This window comes from Pygocentrus nattereri, chromosome 11 (assembly GCF_015220715.1).
Source record: "Pygocentrus nattereri isolate fPygNat1 chromosome 11, fPygNat1.pri, whole genome shotgun sequence".
Taxonomy (NCBI): Eukaryota; Metazoa; Chordata; class Actinopteri; order Characiformes; family Serrasalmidae; genus Pygocentrus; species Pygocentrus nattereri.
In genome coordinates, this window is record NC_051221.1 from 4,700,202 (window position 1) to 4,715,622 (window position 15,421).

A 15,421-nucleotide genomic window follows, 5' to 3' on the forward strand; every position below is an offset into this window, starting at 1 on the left:
TGGCTTCGCTTTGCATGGCAGAGTTTTAACTTGCACTTGTAGATGGAGCGACGAACTGAGTTCACTGACAGTGGTTTTCTGAAGTGTTCCTGAGCCCATGTGGGAATATCGGTTACAGAAAGATGTGGGTTTTTAATGCAGTGCCGCCTGAGGGATCGAAGGTCACGGACATTCAGTGTTGGTTTTCTGCCTTGCCGCTTACTTGCAGAGATTTCTCCAGATTCTCTGAATCTTTTGATGATATTATGGACTGTAGATGATGAAATCCCTAAATTCCTTGCAGTTGCACGTTGAGAAACGTTGTTCTTAAACTGTTGGACTATTTGCTCATGCAGTTGTTCACTAAGTGGTGAACCTCGCCCGTCCTTGCTTGTGAACGACTGAGCCTTTCAGGGATGCTCCCTTTATACCCAATCATGACACTCACCTGTTTCCAATTAACCTGTTCACCTGTGGAATGTTCCAAACAGGTGTTTTTTGAGCATTCCTCAACTTTCCCAGTCTTTTGTTGCCCCTGTCCCAACTTCTTCGGAAAGTTTGTTGCAGGCATCAAATTCAAAATGAGTCAATATTTGCTAAAAACTATGAAGTTTATCCGTTTGAACATTAGATATCTCGTCTTTGTAGTGTATTCAATTGAATATGGTTTGTAAAGGATTTGCAAATCATCATATTCTGTTTTTATTTATGTTTTACACAACGTCCCAACTTCATTGGAATTGGGGTTATATATGAATAAATAAAATGTATGCATTGGTTTACAAAAAAAACGCAAAAACAGATGATTGGGTGTTCAAACTAAATGTATAATTTATAAAAGTACTTGGAAAGTACTTTTAAAATGTTTCAAGAAGTGAACATACTTGTTCTCTTAAATGTGGCAAATCTGTTTTTAACCCTCAGGCGCTTCTGGCCTGTGTTGACGATGTGAAGACAATCTAAGTTTCTTTGAATCTGAAATTAAATTAAACCTGAAGACAAGCAGCAGCATGAATGACCCTGTGCAGTAACAACAAAAACAAGGATCTAAGAATGTGAAGAGCAACTCGTAATACAGCAGAGGCAACAATATACTAACCAAGTGATTTTACACAAAGAGAATCCTTAAGAGGACTCGGACTTAAGAGGCCTCTCTGCTTGCGGGCTGTAAAATAACAGAACATTTTCACTCAACTCTGGTTTGTTAACAACAAAATGAATGTTTTGAAAAACAGTGTATTACACTGAGTACATGCCTACTCTTGGTCTGTGGAGTCATGAAGGCCTGGATTCACTCCACAACATCAACAGAGCTGACATGTCTCAGCGAGTGTGCAGTTTCACACAGCGTTCCATTACCTTCGGCGCTCACTGCCAATGGCAAAGTAATCATCAAAAAACCATCAGCTACGCCTCCTCCAGCCAGTCAGTGCGTCTTTGGGCTTTTGAACGTTGTATAACCTCTTCTACTGGATTTCAGAGGTTTGGGTTGGTGCTGGATTTGGCAACTAGAGGTCATGGGCCTTGAAGGGCATAATGGAAAGTGTACTGCTATAGAGAAATCATTCCTCTTCAATGTTCTTGTGTGCAAAGCAACAAAAGCAGATCTTTTCCACCTTCAGACGATCTGAAGGCAGATTGATGGTGGTGAAAGATTATGTATTAGCTGCCTTTGCGTCCACTTTCTGATGTCGCTGTCACACTGCTACTGTAAAACATGCAGTTATTATATTGAACTCGCAAATCATGTTTTCGTAACTTCGAAATGAATCTCAAGCATGGTTTGTTCATTAATGATGCAACAAACTGAGATTCAGAGTGAATCCACCCTTTAGACCACGTGGCGGACACACTTTGCCTCATGAAACACACCTGATTACACTTATCAGCTAATTAGCAAGGATCCTCAGGAATCTAATTCAGTGTCAGAAGACGGAAAACACTAATATTTATGGAGCTGTGGCCCAGAGGGAATCCAGGTCGACATGGCTGATTTAGACCTCTGTTTTAAGGTCTATTCACAACAAATCAAACTTTTAGGGACAAATAAATGTGAAGGTTTAGAAACAAACACACATATTAAAACCATTTTGTGTAATTTTTGAAAAAAAGGGAGTTCTAATTATATAATCTGTCTTACTGGAGCTGCAAACAGAAGGCAGGGCGGTGATCCCTTAAGATACTGTGTATCTGCACTTTTTAGATTGGTTGCTACCGAGAATGGGGGAAATGTATCAGAACAGAAGCAGCAGATGAGACAGATACTTAATTGAAACCAAAGAAAGTGAAAGTAACGAGTCCGCACATGTTCTGGAATTGGCACATATTATTAGAAAAACAACATCCATGGCCTTACATGAACTACAAGAACTGTTTAATCCTGTTGGTTAAAAAAGAAAAAAACAACTCACGTGTTTTAGGACATAACACTCCAGATTTACTAAGCATGGAAAGACATATTCACATAGTCAACATTCCACAATGAACCAATGCCCGCACACTGAACGACACACAGCGCCCAAAAATGTAAAACCTTTGTTTTTAATTAAGGAGCACAAACTGCTGCAGCCAGTTAGCGACTTCCAGCACTCTTCTCTCCATTACTGCATGAGCTTCAACCCAGAGCCAGGCCACTGAAAGCCAGAGAAGCTCAAGGTTTAAGATTTACTCTGAGAACACAGTCAGTTTAAAGTGCTAATCATCTTTTCATGTCAGGCTTTATTCCCAGCCTAGTCACATTTCACTTCATATCTTCTGTGTGGAAAACTGTGAGTTTAGGAAGAGCAAAGTAAATGATGCCAAATAAAATAAATACGTTTATCAAAATTGATGCTTGAAAAAGTTTTATTTCATTAAAACCATACGAGGGGAAATCTGGTGTAATACATCCACATCAGTCAGAAGAGAACCATACAAGAACAGTAAATCAGGACAACAGTTGTGGGCTGGAAGTTAGGGAACCAGCCCTGTGACCGGAAGGTTGCCGGTTCGATCCCCTCAGCTGACAATCCATGACTGAAGTGCCCTTGAGCAAGGGCACTGTGGATAGGGCTGCCCACTGCTCTGGGCAAGTGTGCTCACTGCCCCCTAGTGTGTGTATGTGGTGTTGCACTACACGGATGGGTTAAATGCAGAGGTCTAATTTCACAGTGACAAATGGTTCTTAATTAAACTGAACTTGAGTGATTTTTCAAATCTACCATGGTGCACGGTGGAATTAACTCTGTAAAACCATAAACATCTCCAAAACAACTGAGGTCTACCACAAACTACAGTCTAATGTAGATCATATTAAAACATAAGGGGCGCATCATCATTTTTTTCCTGGTTAAAACACTGCAGAACTGTTCCAACCGAGCAATACATTAACTGTTCTGTCTTTCTTCTCCTTTTCTTTGCTGAATCGTTCTTAATAATAACCCAGTTCATAAAAAGATACTCTTAATCCACATCAGTGGTGAAGAAGACAGCAGCCAGTCTAATGTTAACCAAGCACTCTGGCTATGATAGTTAACTGGTGGACTAGCTGATGGTAGCGTCACAGATATTGAACCAAAAAACTTCATTGTTTTGGGAAATTAAGAATAAAAGTCTACTCCTGTAGAGGACTTTATTTTTTCTGAGCTTTTCCTTTTAACTTCACTCGCATATTTTGCTATAGGTACCTGGCAATTCAAGTCAAATGCACCCACTACTGCCACCAATCAGTATCAGAGCTGATGTTTTCAATAAATCAGGCCAATCGAGAGTCACAGATTTGAATGACATGCATATAATTATAACCACTGGTGTATGTGTGTGTTTGGGTGGGTGGAGGGAAAACAAACAAGTCTCATTAAAAACAAAAACAACAACAGGATAAAAACAGTCAGACACAAACAACACAAATATATATATCACTTATGAAGTTTGCAAAAAGCACATGTGTTTATCTGCATGTGAAGGTCATATGACTTGCCTGTAGGGGGCAGTCCAACTATTTGTATTTTTTTAGTTTGAGCTGACAAACTGATTTTTACAGCACACAGTGGTATGCAAAAGTTTGGGCACCCCTGACAATTTTCATCATTTGCCAAATCATTGGTTGTTCGGATCAGCAATTTCAGTTAAATGTATCATATAGACGAACGCAGTGATATGTGAGAAGTGAAATGAAGTTTATAGGATTTGCAGAAAGTGTGCAATAATTATTTAAACACAATTAGGGAAGTGCATAAGTTTGGGCACCCTTGTCATTTTATAGATTTAAATACTTTTAGCACTAATTACTAGAACACAATTTTTTTTTGTAAGCTCAGTGACCCTTGACCTGCATACACAGGTGAATCCAATTATGGGAAAGGGTTAAGGTGGCCAACTGCAATTGTTTCTCCTCTTTGCATCTTCTCTGAAGAGTGGGAGCCTCAAAACAGCTCTCAAATGACCTGAAAACAAGGAATGTTCAACATCACGGTTTAGGGGAAGGATACAAAAAGCTGTCTCAGAGATTTCAGCTGTCAGTTTCCACTGTGAGGAACGTAGTGAGGAAAGGGAAGACCACAGGCACAGTTCTAGTTAAGGTACTGGGAATCTCGTTACAGCTGAGGGTCGCATGGATTCCAGTCAATATCAGCAGATTCTTGAGAACAATGTTCAAGAATCAGTGACAAAGTTGAAGTTGCGCCAGGGCTGGATACTTCAACAAGGCAACGACCATAAACACTGCTCAAAATCTACTAAGGCACTCATGCATAGGAAGTACAATGTTCTGGAAGGGCCATCTCAGTCCCCAGACCTGAATATTACTGAAAATCTGTGGTGTGATTTAAAGCGGGCTGTCCATGCTCGGAAACCGTCAAACCCGACTGAACTGGAGATGTTTTGTAAAGAAGAACGGTCAAAAATACCTTCACCCAGAATCCAGACTCTCATTGGAAGCTATAGGAAGCGTTTAGAGGCTCTTATTTCTGCAAAAGGAGGATCTACTAAATATTGAAGTAAATTTTTCTGTTGGGGTTCCCAAACTTATGCACCTGCCTAATTTTGTTTAAATAATTATTGAACACTTTCTGTAAATCCTATAAACTTCATTTCACTTCTCAAATATCACTGTGTTCGTCTGCTATATGATATATTTAACTGAAATTGCTGATCTGAACAACAAATGAAACACTTTGAATCAAGATCTGCACGATCCTGTTTCTTACGGTGGATAATGTAGGACTCCCCCGTCATAAATACTGATCATAGCTGGGTTTCTTTGTTTATATAGTGCAGTGAATATTACAGCCCCAGTCCAGAAAGGTTGGGTTGCTGTGTGAAATGTAAATAAAAACAGGATGCAATGATCTGTAAATCTCATATAGTCACATTCTATTCAGTATAGATCATAGATCACATATCAGATGCTGAAAGTGAGACACTTTACCATTCCCTGAATATGAACGCATTTAGAACTTCATGGCAGCAACACGTCTCAAAAAGGTTTTGATTTACATTTATTTAACCAACTTTGGACCTGGGGTTGTAGTTTGATGATCATAATTATACAAAGCTTTTGGAAAAGGCTGCGGGTGTGACATTTTCCAAACGATGTAAACTTTCATGAGTTTGTGACCTGTTTTGTATATTTTTTTATCTCTGTTTTATGGCTTGGCCCTTTAATCACTGTGGATTTTCATAGTTCAGGCTTTGCTCCATACCTCTTTACTTATTTGACATCCTTTTGCTGTATACTCGCTCACTCCTGGTTTGTACCCTGGCCTGTTTTCTGACTGTGGATTCTCCTCTTTGTAATAAAGCCTCTCTACTCTTAACCGTGAGTATCTGATCCAAGACAAGTCCAGTCTGACTTGTTACAAGAGAACCAGAATTCGTATATTTATGTAACCCTTTCTACGTCCTGTACCAAAAGGACAGGGCCCCAAATTCGTTCTGTAGTCAGGGAACCAGCATTAGCAGACGATCAGATAGGAACCGGTCTGTGCTGCTACCATGTGGCTGCAGTTAAATTATCCAGTGATAAGAGACTTACGCTTAAAAGAACCGAAATTCAGCTGCAGGAATGAAAGAAGGAAATAAATAAATGATTAAAACATTCAGTTAAATGGGAGCCCTGTGTCCCGAGTTCACTTACACACTACTAAAACTCTCTTAAACCTTGGCCTTCGGTGCACACAGACTAAACATCAGCACCGTGTGGGTTTTTACTCAATAACAAGAAAAAAAAAGCCGGCATGAGAACCAAAATAACCCCCCAGGGTTGCAGGCCTGGTGTCTTGGCCCAAACTGGCTTGATGTACTCGGTGTTTTTGGACCCACTCCCGGGGTGCAGTGCAGGCTGGAAAGGTGGCCGACGGCGGACATTGTCAGGTCATTCATGAAAGAGGCCACTGGATGTTACCATCAGTCTTCGGATAACTGTGTGGAGTAGAACTTGCTCCATCAGACACTGCTGTACAGTAGATGTTCATGATCCCTCCTAGCACTACTGATCAGTGGAATTGCAGTACTCACCTTCTACTTTACAGCAAAACAACTAAAGATGAATCAACACATTTTCATGCAGCAACTTTGATCTGCCATACAAATGATCAATGTGATTAAACTCTAGGGTTAAATAAATAAGCATTCATATATTAAAGCCTGGAATGGTAACACTTTATTATACCATTTCAAAGTTCCTGGGTAAGTATGCAGGAAGTAAGCAGAGATAAAGGAGTATTGCTGTATTAACTCGTTAACTCAACTAATATTAACCAACAAGTAGTTAATTCCTCGGCTGGTAATAATGAACTAATGATTAGAGAAGTTCACTCTTAACTAATCAGTATTTAAGGAACGACTTTAAAGGAGAAATAGTGTTCAGAAGAAACAACAGTGGTACTCAAACTCTGCCCTCCTGAATTCCTGAGGATCCTGAGGATATCTCTTTCTGTTTACAGTGGTATGCAAAAGTTTGGGCACCCCTGATCATTTTCATGATTTGCCTTTATAAATCATGAAAATAAAGTAAAAACTTACTTAATAAGAGTTTTCAATACTCTATTCAGGCCTTTAGATTTTCAGTCATTAATGAAATGGCCTATAGCGAGTTCTTACTCTTGGTGCCGTGACCCCCCTGGGACCACATAGCCACCCCCAAGGGGATCCTGGCTCCAAGATTATGAACTCGCTTTAAGTGCATGCAAGCTCTGATGAATGGCTCCACCTACAGGCCTTGGAAGACAATGTTGATTATTCATTTCTACTGGGTTAGCTACCACTTGTTCAGTGGCAGAGATAATATTTGTGGTTTATGGCGAAGTGCTAAGAAATGCAGGCCTTGTATGCCGATGTTTGTGCAGAGGAGAGCTGGTGGGGGCACCTTGGCAAAAGAGAGGGACTGGTGACCTGTCCAGGGTGTTTGTGTGTGTGTACGTCCCCATTTCCAAAATTTGGGATGCTGTACAAAATGGAAATAAAAACAAAATGTAATGATGTGCAAATCATTTAAACCCTATATTTTATTGAAAATACTACAAAGACAACATGTCAAATGTCGAAACTGCAAAACTGATATTTCAATTTTTATTATTTTTTTTAATATATGCCCATTTGACTTCAATGCCAACAACGCATTCCAAAAAAGTTGGGAAGGGGCAACAAAAGAAATTTGTGTAATGCTAAAATTTGGGTAAAATTGTGTAATGCTAAAAAACACCCAAACTCTAAGTTGGTGGCAGTGCCTCGGTATTTAATAACTCAATATACAAAAGTCTGAGCAGCTGGCATCTTTGAAAATCAGGCATAAATGTGCATGAGAGTCTCAACAGACATGTTGCTAAAATGGACACAGTGTGGACGGAGATGTGAAAATATTCACCACCAAAAAATTATTTAAACTCATGATCAGATGCTGGTTTTACTAGTGTGAGAAGTTAAGATGTTTCCTCACAGATTACTGCTTATTGGCAAATCATTAAATGTTAAATTGTCATGTTTATACAAGCAAATTCCAACTTCATCTTTTCTGAACAGTTTAGCTGAAATTACATGAAGATAGACTATACGTAAAAGGTATTGGGACACCCTTCCTAATTATTGAGTTCAGGTGTTTCAGCCACACCCAGTGTTAACAGGTGGATAAAATTATGCACATTAAGATTTGCAGTCTTGCCAGACAAACACTGGCAGCAGATGGTCATGCTGAAGAGAGATTTTATACATGAGGTGTCATAGGATGTCACCTCTGCCACAGGTCAGTTTGTGAAATTTCTGTCCTGCTAGATCTGCCCCTGTCAACTGTAAGTACTGTGAAGTGGAAGCATCTAGGAGCAACGACAGCCTAGCTATGAAGCGGTAGCTATGATTACAGATGTGCACGTAACCCGTGCCATGTGCACTAATGTTTCCACTTCAGAATCATGTCTGTTTTTAATGCAGTGCTGCTTGAGGGCCCAAAGATCACAGGCAGCAAATGCTGGTTTTTGGCCTTGTCCCTTGCATACAGAGATTTCTCCAGATTCTCTGAATGTTATGTTACTTTTTAATGTCATTATGTACTGTAGATGATGAAAAGCAAAAGTTCTTACAATGTACTTTCTCAGTTTCAACATTTGACATGTCTTTGTACTATTATCAATTAAATATAGGGTTTAAATGATTTTATCATTGCAATTTGTTTTTTATTTACATTCCAACTTTTTTGGAAATGGGGTTGTATAAAATGTGGGCCTACTTTGTTGTAACATCGGATATTTTGATACTTTTTTGTCTTTTTATCCACAAGCATCTGAGTGGTTCTGTCATATTACACATGCACTCACACAGGTCTGTTGATGGTGGAGCAGAGGGGCTTTGACATCTTAGGGTCCACTCATTTCTCTTGTTACCTTCTGGCTGTCCTTTTTAGTTAGAATGTAATAGCTTAACCTGATGGAGTCACTGCTGCAATATATAGTATTCTGTCACACCAGAACTAACTATCTGTATTTTTCTTTGCCAAGCTAAAGAACTGCCCATCCTTTGCGCTCTGATGCAGTCATTCTGCCTGCTTTGATGCGGTGCCCTTGTTTGCCTCCCTTCTGGACTAGCTCAACTAGCATGGAGCTTCCCGATCTACAATGCTGTACAGAAAGCATCACCTGTATGCCACTCACCTTCCTGATGAAACTGGTGCACGCACAGACTATTTAATCGTAGACATTGTTTCACCTGCCTCACAATAAGCTCTTCTTATATTCATAACATATTATAGACTTTTTAACAGTAGTCAGTGATGTTTATGGATTTAACTTTCATTTTCACTACTGTATACTCCTAACAGTGGTCAGTGGCTTTCACTGGTAACAGTGACTTATTTTCAAAGATATATCTCATACATAGATATAGTTTCTCATTGTTACTCTGATAGGCTTCCAACAGTAAGCAGCAGCTATCACTGGTTAATCTAAATACTTCTGTCTAATGACAGGGTGGTTTCTTTGTTGTCACTGTTAGCTACAACCAGAGGTGGATGAGTTAACCTTTTGAGTCTTTGTTCTTTTCTTCCTTTTGCTTTGAGGGAGTTTTTCCTGACCCTGTTTTTGGACTTGGACCCAGATTCCTGTAAAGCTACTTTGCTGCAGTGCCTGCTATAAAAAGGGCTATATAATTGAAATTTGACTCAAGATGATTTTCAGCTTGCTAAGTCAGTCCAAGGGGTCACTGGTAGATCCTGAATCCAACTGATGCATTCCTTCATATGCATAGTCAGGTTTAAATATCCTCTCCTTGGATCACCACCTTACCATGGTGGAGAGGTTTGCGTGTCTACATAATACTAGGAGCTATGTTGCCAGGGATGAAAGATCCTGATAGGTTCTCCCAAGGCAAACAATCCTAGGTAATGGGCCAGACAAAGGGTCATCCAAAAACCCCATATGAAGAACAATACAAGGACCCAGTTTCCCTCGCCCGGATTAAGGTTACCGGGCCCTCACCCTAGAACCAGGCCTGGGGGAGGGCCTCCTTAATAAGCGCCTGGTTGCCGGGCCTTTACCCATGGGTCCTAGCAGGCCTCTGCCCAATTGAGCTACATGGGACCACTCTGCAATGTAGATCAGCTGGCGGCTGAAGGCGGGGATCCTCAGCTACTGAAACTGGCTCTCGGAACATGGAACGTGACCTCTCTGGCAGGGGAAGAGCCCGAGCTAGTGTATGAGGCTGAGAGATACAAACTAGATATAGTTGGGCTCACCTCAACACATGGCAGGGGCTCTGGGACAGACTCTCTCGAGAGGGGTTGGACTTTATTCCATTCTGGAGTTGTCCAGGTTGAGAGACGTCGGGCAGGGATGGGCTTACTCATAGCCCCCCGGCTCAGCACCTGTACATTGGAATTTTTTCAGGTGGATGAGAGGCTTATTTCCCTGCGCTTTCGGGTCAGGGAATGGGCTCTGATTGTTCGGAGTACCCGGCCTTTTTGGAGACCCTGGAGGGTGGTACTGGAAAGTGCCCCCTGAGGGGACTCCATTGTCTTGCTGGGTGACTTCAACGCTCATGTGGGCAATGACAGTGAGACCTGGAAGGGTGTGATTGGGAGGAACAGCCTCCCTGATCTGAACCCGAGTGGTGTTTTGTTATTGGAGTTCTGTGCTTGCCACAGTCTGTCCATAACAAACACCATGTTTGAAGACAAAGGTGTGCATAAGTGCACATGGCATCAGGACACCTTAGGCTGCAGTTTGTTGATCGACTTCATAGTGTGTCATCGGATTTGCAACCAGGTAGCCTGTCGTGGCAGCAATCCCCGAACACGTTGGTGGACACCTCGGGTAAAGGAAGCCATCAAGCTGAAGAAGTAGTCCTATCGGGCCTGGTTGGGTTGTAGGACTCTGGAGGCAAAAGATGGTTACTGAAGGGCCAAGTGGGTTGCAGCTTCAATGGTTGCTGTGGCAAAAACTCAGGTGTGGGAGGAGTTTGGTGAGGCCATGGAGAAAGACTATCAACAGGCACCAAGAAGGTTCTGGCAAAACATCAGGCGCCTCAGGAAAGGAAAGCGGCTCCCGAGTAACACTGTATACAGTGGGGCCGAGGGGCTGGTGACTTCGAGTGGGGATGTTATTGGACGGTGGAAGGAATACTTCAAGGATCTTCTCATTTCCACCAACGATCCTTCTCTAGAGGAGCCACAGCTTGGAGATCTGAGCGAGGGTCCATCCATCACTCGGGCTGAGGTAGCCAAGGTGGTTGGAAAACTCCTTGGTGGCAGAGCACCGGGGGCGGATGAGATCCGCCCGGAATTCCTGAGGGCTCTGGATGTTGTAGGGCTGTCTTGGTTGACACGCCTCTGCAACATCATGTGGACATCTGGGGTGGTCCATCTGGAATGGCAGACCGGGGTGGTGGTTCCACTTTTTAAGAAAGGGGACAGGAGGATGTGTTCCAACTATCAGGGGATTACACTTCTCAGCCTACCCAGTAAGGTCTATGCAGGGGTACTGGAGTAGAGAGTCTGATCGATAGTTGAATCTCAACTACAAGAGGTTCCATTACTGATCAGCCTGACCACCCAGCACACTACACAGTGAGCTCCACCAGCTCAAATGATTGATTTTTCAGCTTCCATGGGATATGAGAGCAGAAGCCTAACATCTGTTAAAACCAGGACACCAGACACAGCACCTCACCTTGTGAGGTTACTAACTAGACCCTACAGGGCTGGCAACATGTGGCGTTTGTCTGATGAGTCATGGGCCCCAGGTGTCAATAAGGCATAGTGCAGGCTGGTGGTAATTCCATACTGATGTAAGGTGTGTTCTCATAGAATGTGTTGGGTTAACTGGTCCACTGAAACAAGTCATTAACCATTTCACTGCTTGGTAAAGATTTGTAGCATTTCATGGACTTAATGTACCCCCACAATGATAGGATATTCCAGCAGGATTATCCACTGTGTCATTGGGCCCAATGTGTCCAGATTTCTTTAGAGGAGCATTCTGGAGAGTTCAGATAAATTATGTGATGATGGCTCAACATCTCTCCAGATGTCTTCTGTCGATTTCTGGAATCGATAGAGAGGGTCCTACTCCATACAAGTATAATATGGACATGCTATTCTGCAGGTATGTGGTATGTGCAAACAAGTCCTCGATGTTGGGCTCTATAAGATAGTTTTATCTTAAATCATTTTCCAACCATTTGCTATGCTTGCCTATATTTATTTTTGTTCTAATAAGGGATGAGAAAAGGGCATTAAATGTAACATTTAACACTGACAGTATGATTTGCAGAAGACAGGACACCCTGTATGTATTGCAAACCATTAATCTGGTAGAGGATTTTTATTAAACTCACTAGTCAAACACCCACTCAAAGGGGTGTCGGGGAAAGCTGCTGTGTAACTGAGTGTCCAGCTAATAAAACTCACTGAAATCAAATGCTGAAAAGCTGAAATTGTCTGATGTATCCACAGCATCACTGGCTGTAGCCCTGAGGGTAAGTGTGCTCCACCTTGTGGACAGGAGCTCTACAGTGTTCTTCTCTGTTAAAGCCATCTTTACCTCAGTCCAGCAGAACTGTCCTCCCCTCTGAACATAACTGGCATTCCCATCGGCTGGTCACTCTACATGGACACCGAGTCTGATTACAACATTCCAGTAGGGGAACATTATCTTACAGTCATGCGAAGGGCAAATTGGGAAACTGTGGAAACCCCTTCCCAACTTCCCATGTTAACACTGCCAACACATTTCACACATTTCAGCAGAGAGAGAGACAGAGAGAGACAGAGAGAGACAGAGAGAGACAGAGAGAGAGAGATAGAGACAGAGAGAGAAACAGACAGAGAGAGAGAGACAGACAGAGAGAGAGAGAGAGAGAGAAACAGACAGAGAGAGAGAGAGAGACAGAGACAGACAGAGAGAGAGAGACAGAGAGAGAGAGAGAGAGAGAAAGAGAAACTACATGATGCCTAAATGTTTTGTTAAATAAAGCAAATCTCTGCCGCTGTAAAACATTAGTGATCTTATCTTAGAAAGGGGAGTAAACTGTCTGTTTGAAAATACACTGAACGTGTAACAGTAAGTTAACAGAATAAAGTGGGTTACATTCTGATCTCATCATGTAAAGAACAATAAAAGAGCCAGACTAATGACTAAGTTTAAACTCCAAATGAGTTTTAAGACTCGACATAAAAATGTACTCATTTGAAAACCAGCCACCAAACTTAAAGTTGTATTTGAACATTTTTACCCAATGTTTTATCGGCTTGTCCAACTGGAGACATCTAACAGTGTTCATCGGGACACTGAGCTACCCAGACGGAATGCTTTATTTTAGCCTAATCTTTTACATTTAAAAATGAGTGTTCCCTGTTTGGATTTTGGCAAGAAGAGTTTCATTTAATGATTATTTAATATTTGACACATATAAAGACTGTAGATAAAAATGTTTCTCTTAGCAGGACATTAAAGCGGCGACGTGTGAAATATGCAGAGGCATTTTCTGTTATACTTTGATTTTTTTAAACAATTTTATTCATAATACACAATAAACTGCTGCATCACTGCATGTTTTTGTGATGTGCATATCCACATACTAAATAAAAAAGTAGCAGCTGCACATTTTATAGATTCCCAAAGCAACTGTGGAGTGAACTGGACTGAGCCGGATTCCTTACATGCCCAACCAACGTCCTTCTCTTCACCCCCACCTCACGCCCACCTCGGTGCTTGGATGACTGGAATCGCTGCAGCTGTCCTGAAGAGGGTGAGAGGGACCGTCTGTAAAGAGCAGCTACTGAAATGCTCAGAATGAGCCTGTTTGGATTTTCGCAGTTCATTCAGTCTAAATATGCATGTGGTGCCCTACAGACTGTCTAATCACAGTCTTACAGCACAGTCTAGGGTTTAAAACTGTTACCAGCAGGACCTGCTGGAACTGCATCATACTTTACTGTTCATCTGTTATTCAGAAACTGTGAAAACTACAGACATACAGTAGAAAGAAACTCAACCATGACCTAATATGACTTTACTGAGACAGTGAAGTGCACAAATCTGCCACCTTTAACCTGGACAAAGGGAAAAAATGCTACTGTGACATTTTTCATAATGTTAATAATGTTAACCTGCAGATATAAAATCACTCAGATCACTTGTAGTGTACAGAGAAATCTGACAAACAACCTTTAGTTTGATCAAATTTACCTTGGCTGAATATTAATTTATTAATTTTCTTAAGTTATTAATTAAATTGCTGTGGTGACACAGTATCTAGTTTAAAAATGGATTGTGTTGTATTTTTGCGGATATTTCTTAAATATGTAATATTACAATATGAACATAAGTCCCATGTCTGGTGGAACTAAACCTGGCAGGGTGTTCTCGTGCACATGTAACAGATTCGACACTGGTAGTATGGTTCCGCGTACTGTTTGGACCAGACCGAGGCTCGTGAAAGAGCTGGTGAGGACAAATTCAGTGACTGAGACCATGTTATATAAAAAAATAGCACAATTGGCTGAGTTTAATTGGGGTCTTATGAAACCTGGAGATTACCAGCACATCAATACCTTACCGGAGAAATCAGAACTCAAAGAGGGCACCAGTGGATGGGGTGTCCTGCTATCAGAGCTGTTAGATCGCTCAAGGTTCCACGCGTTCAAGAAACCTGACAGGAGGAATCAGGACCGTTTGAGTTGATGATGCCAAAGGGAAGGGATTCCACACTAAAGCTGTCTCAAGGCTCCAAAATGGGCCAATAAAACCTGACCTGTACATCAAACATGCATAAAGTTGCATGTTTTTTCCTCCATGGCACAATTCCATCGTGTACACACACACACACACACACACCACATACAACAAATAAATCTTGTAACGATTCAAATGAATCATATAACTTCGATTCACAGGGAAATAAATAGCCCCAATAATGAAATATTTTCATATTATGACAATAATAACCACACCGTCAATAAAATTAATAATCTGACACACAAAACATTCCAAAGTATATAACTTTTAACTGTACAATTTTATATGATTTTAGGAATAATATTACTTACTGAGAACATTAACAATATTTCCTTGAGCATATAACCTTAACTGCTCAGCAAAGGTAAGAACATAAGGGAAGCATAGCATAGCTTTCGAGAAAAAAGTGCTAAAAACATGGGCGATAAGCGCCGTCAGGTGGCCATAACAGGTTACAACATCAACCACGTTACATCAACCATCTTACACACACAAGCTGCACTGATTGTACAGGGCTCTGCATATTTATATTTATATTTATATTTATGAACTGCCTGGTAATGCCAACATCTTACATTTAATAAGAGAAATAAGCTAATATCACACCGAACACCATTTTGAGCTCATTTTACGGTTATAAATGATACGGTTATTTGTAATAACCACTTTAATTCACAAAACGCGTCTTACCAAAGCTTAGTAAACGCATTCAGTGTCAAAATGGAGTTCCAGGGCTTCTTGGA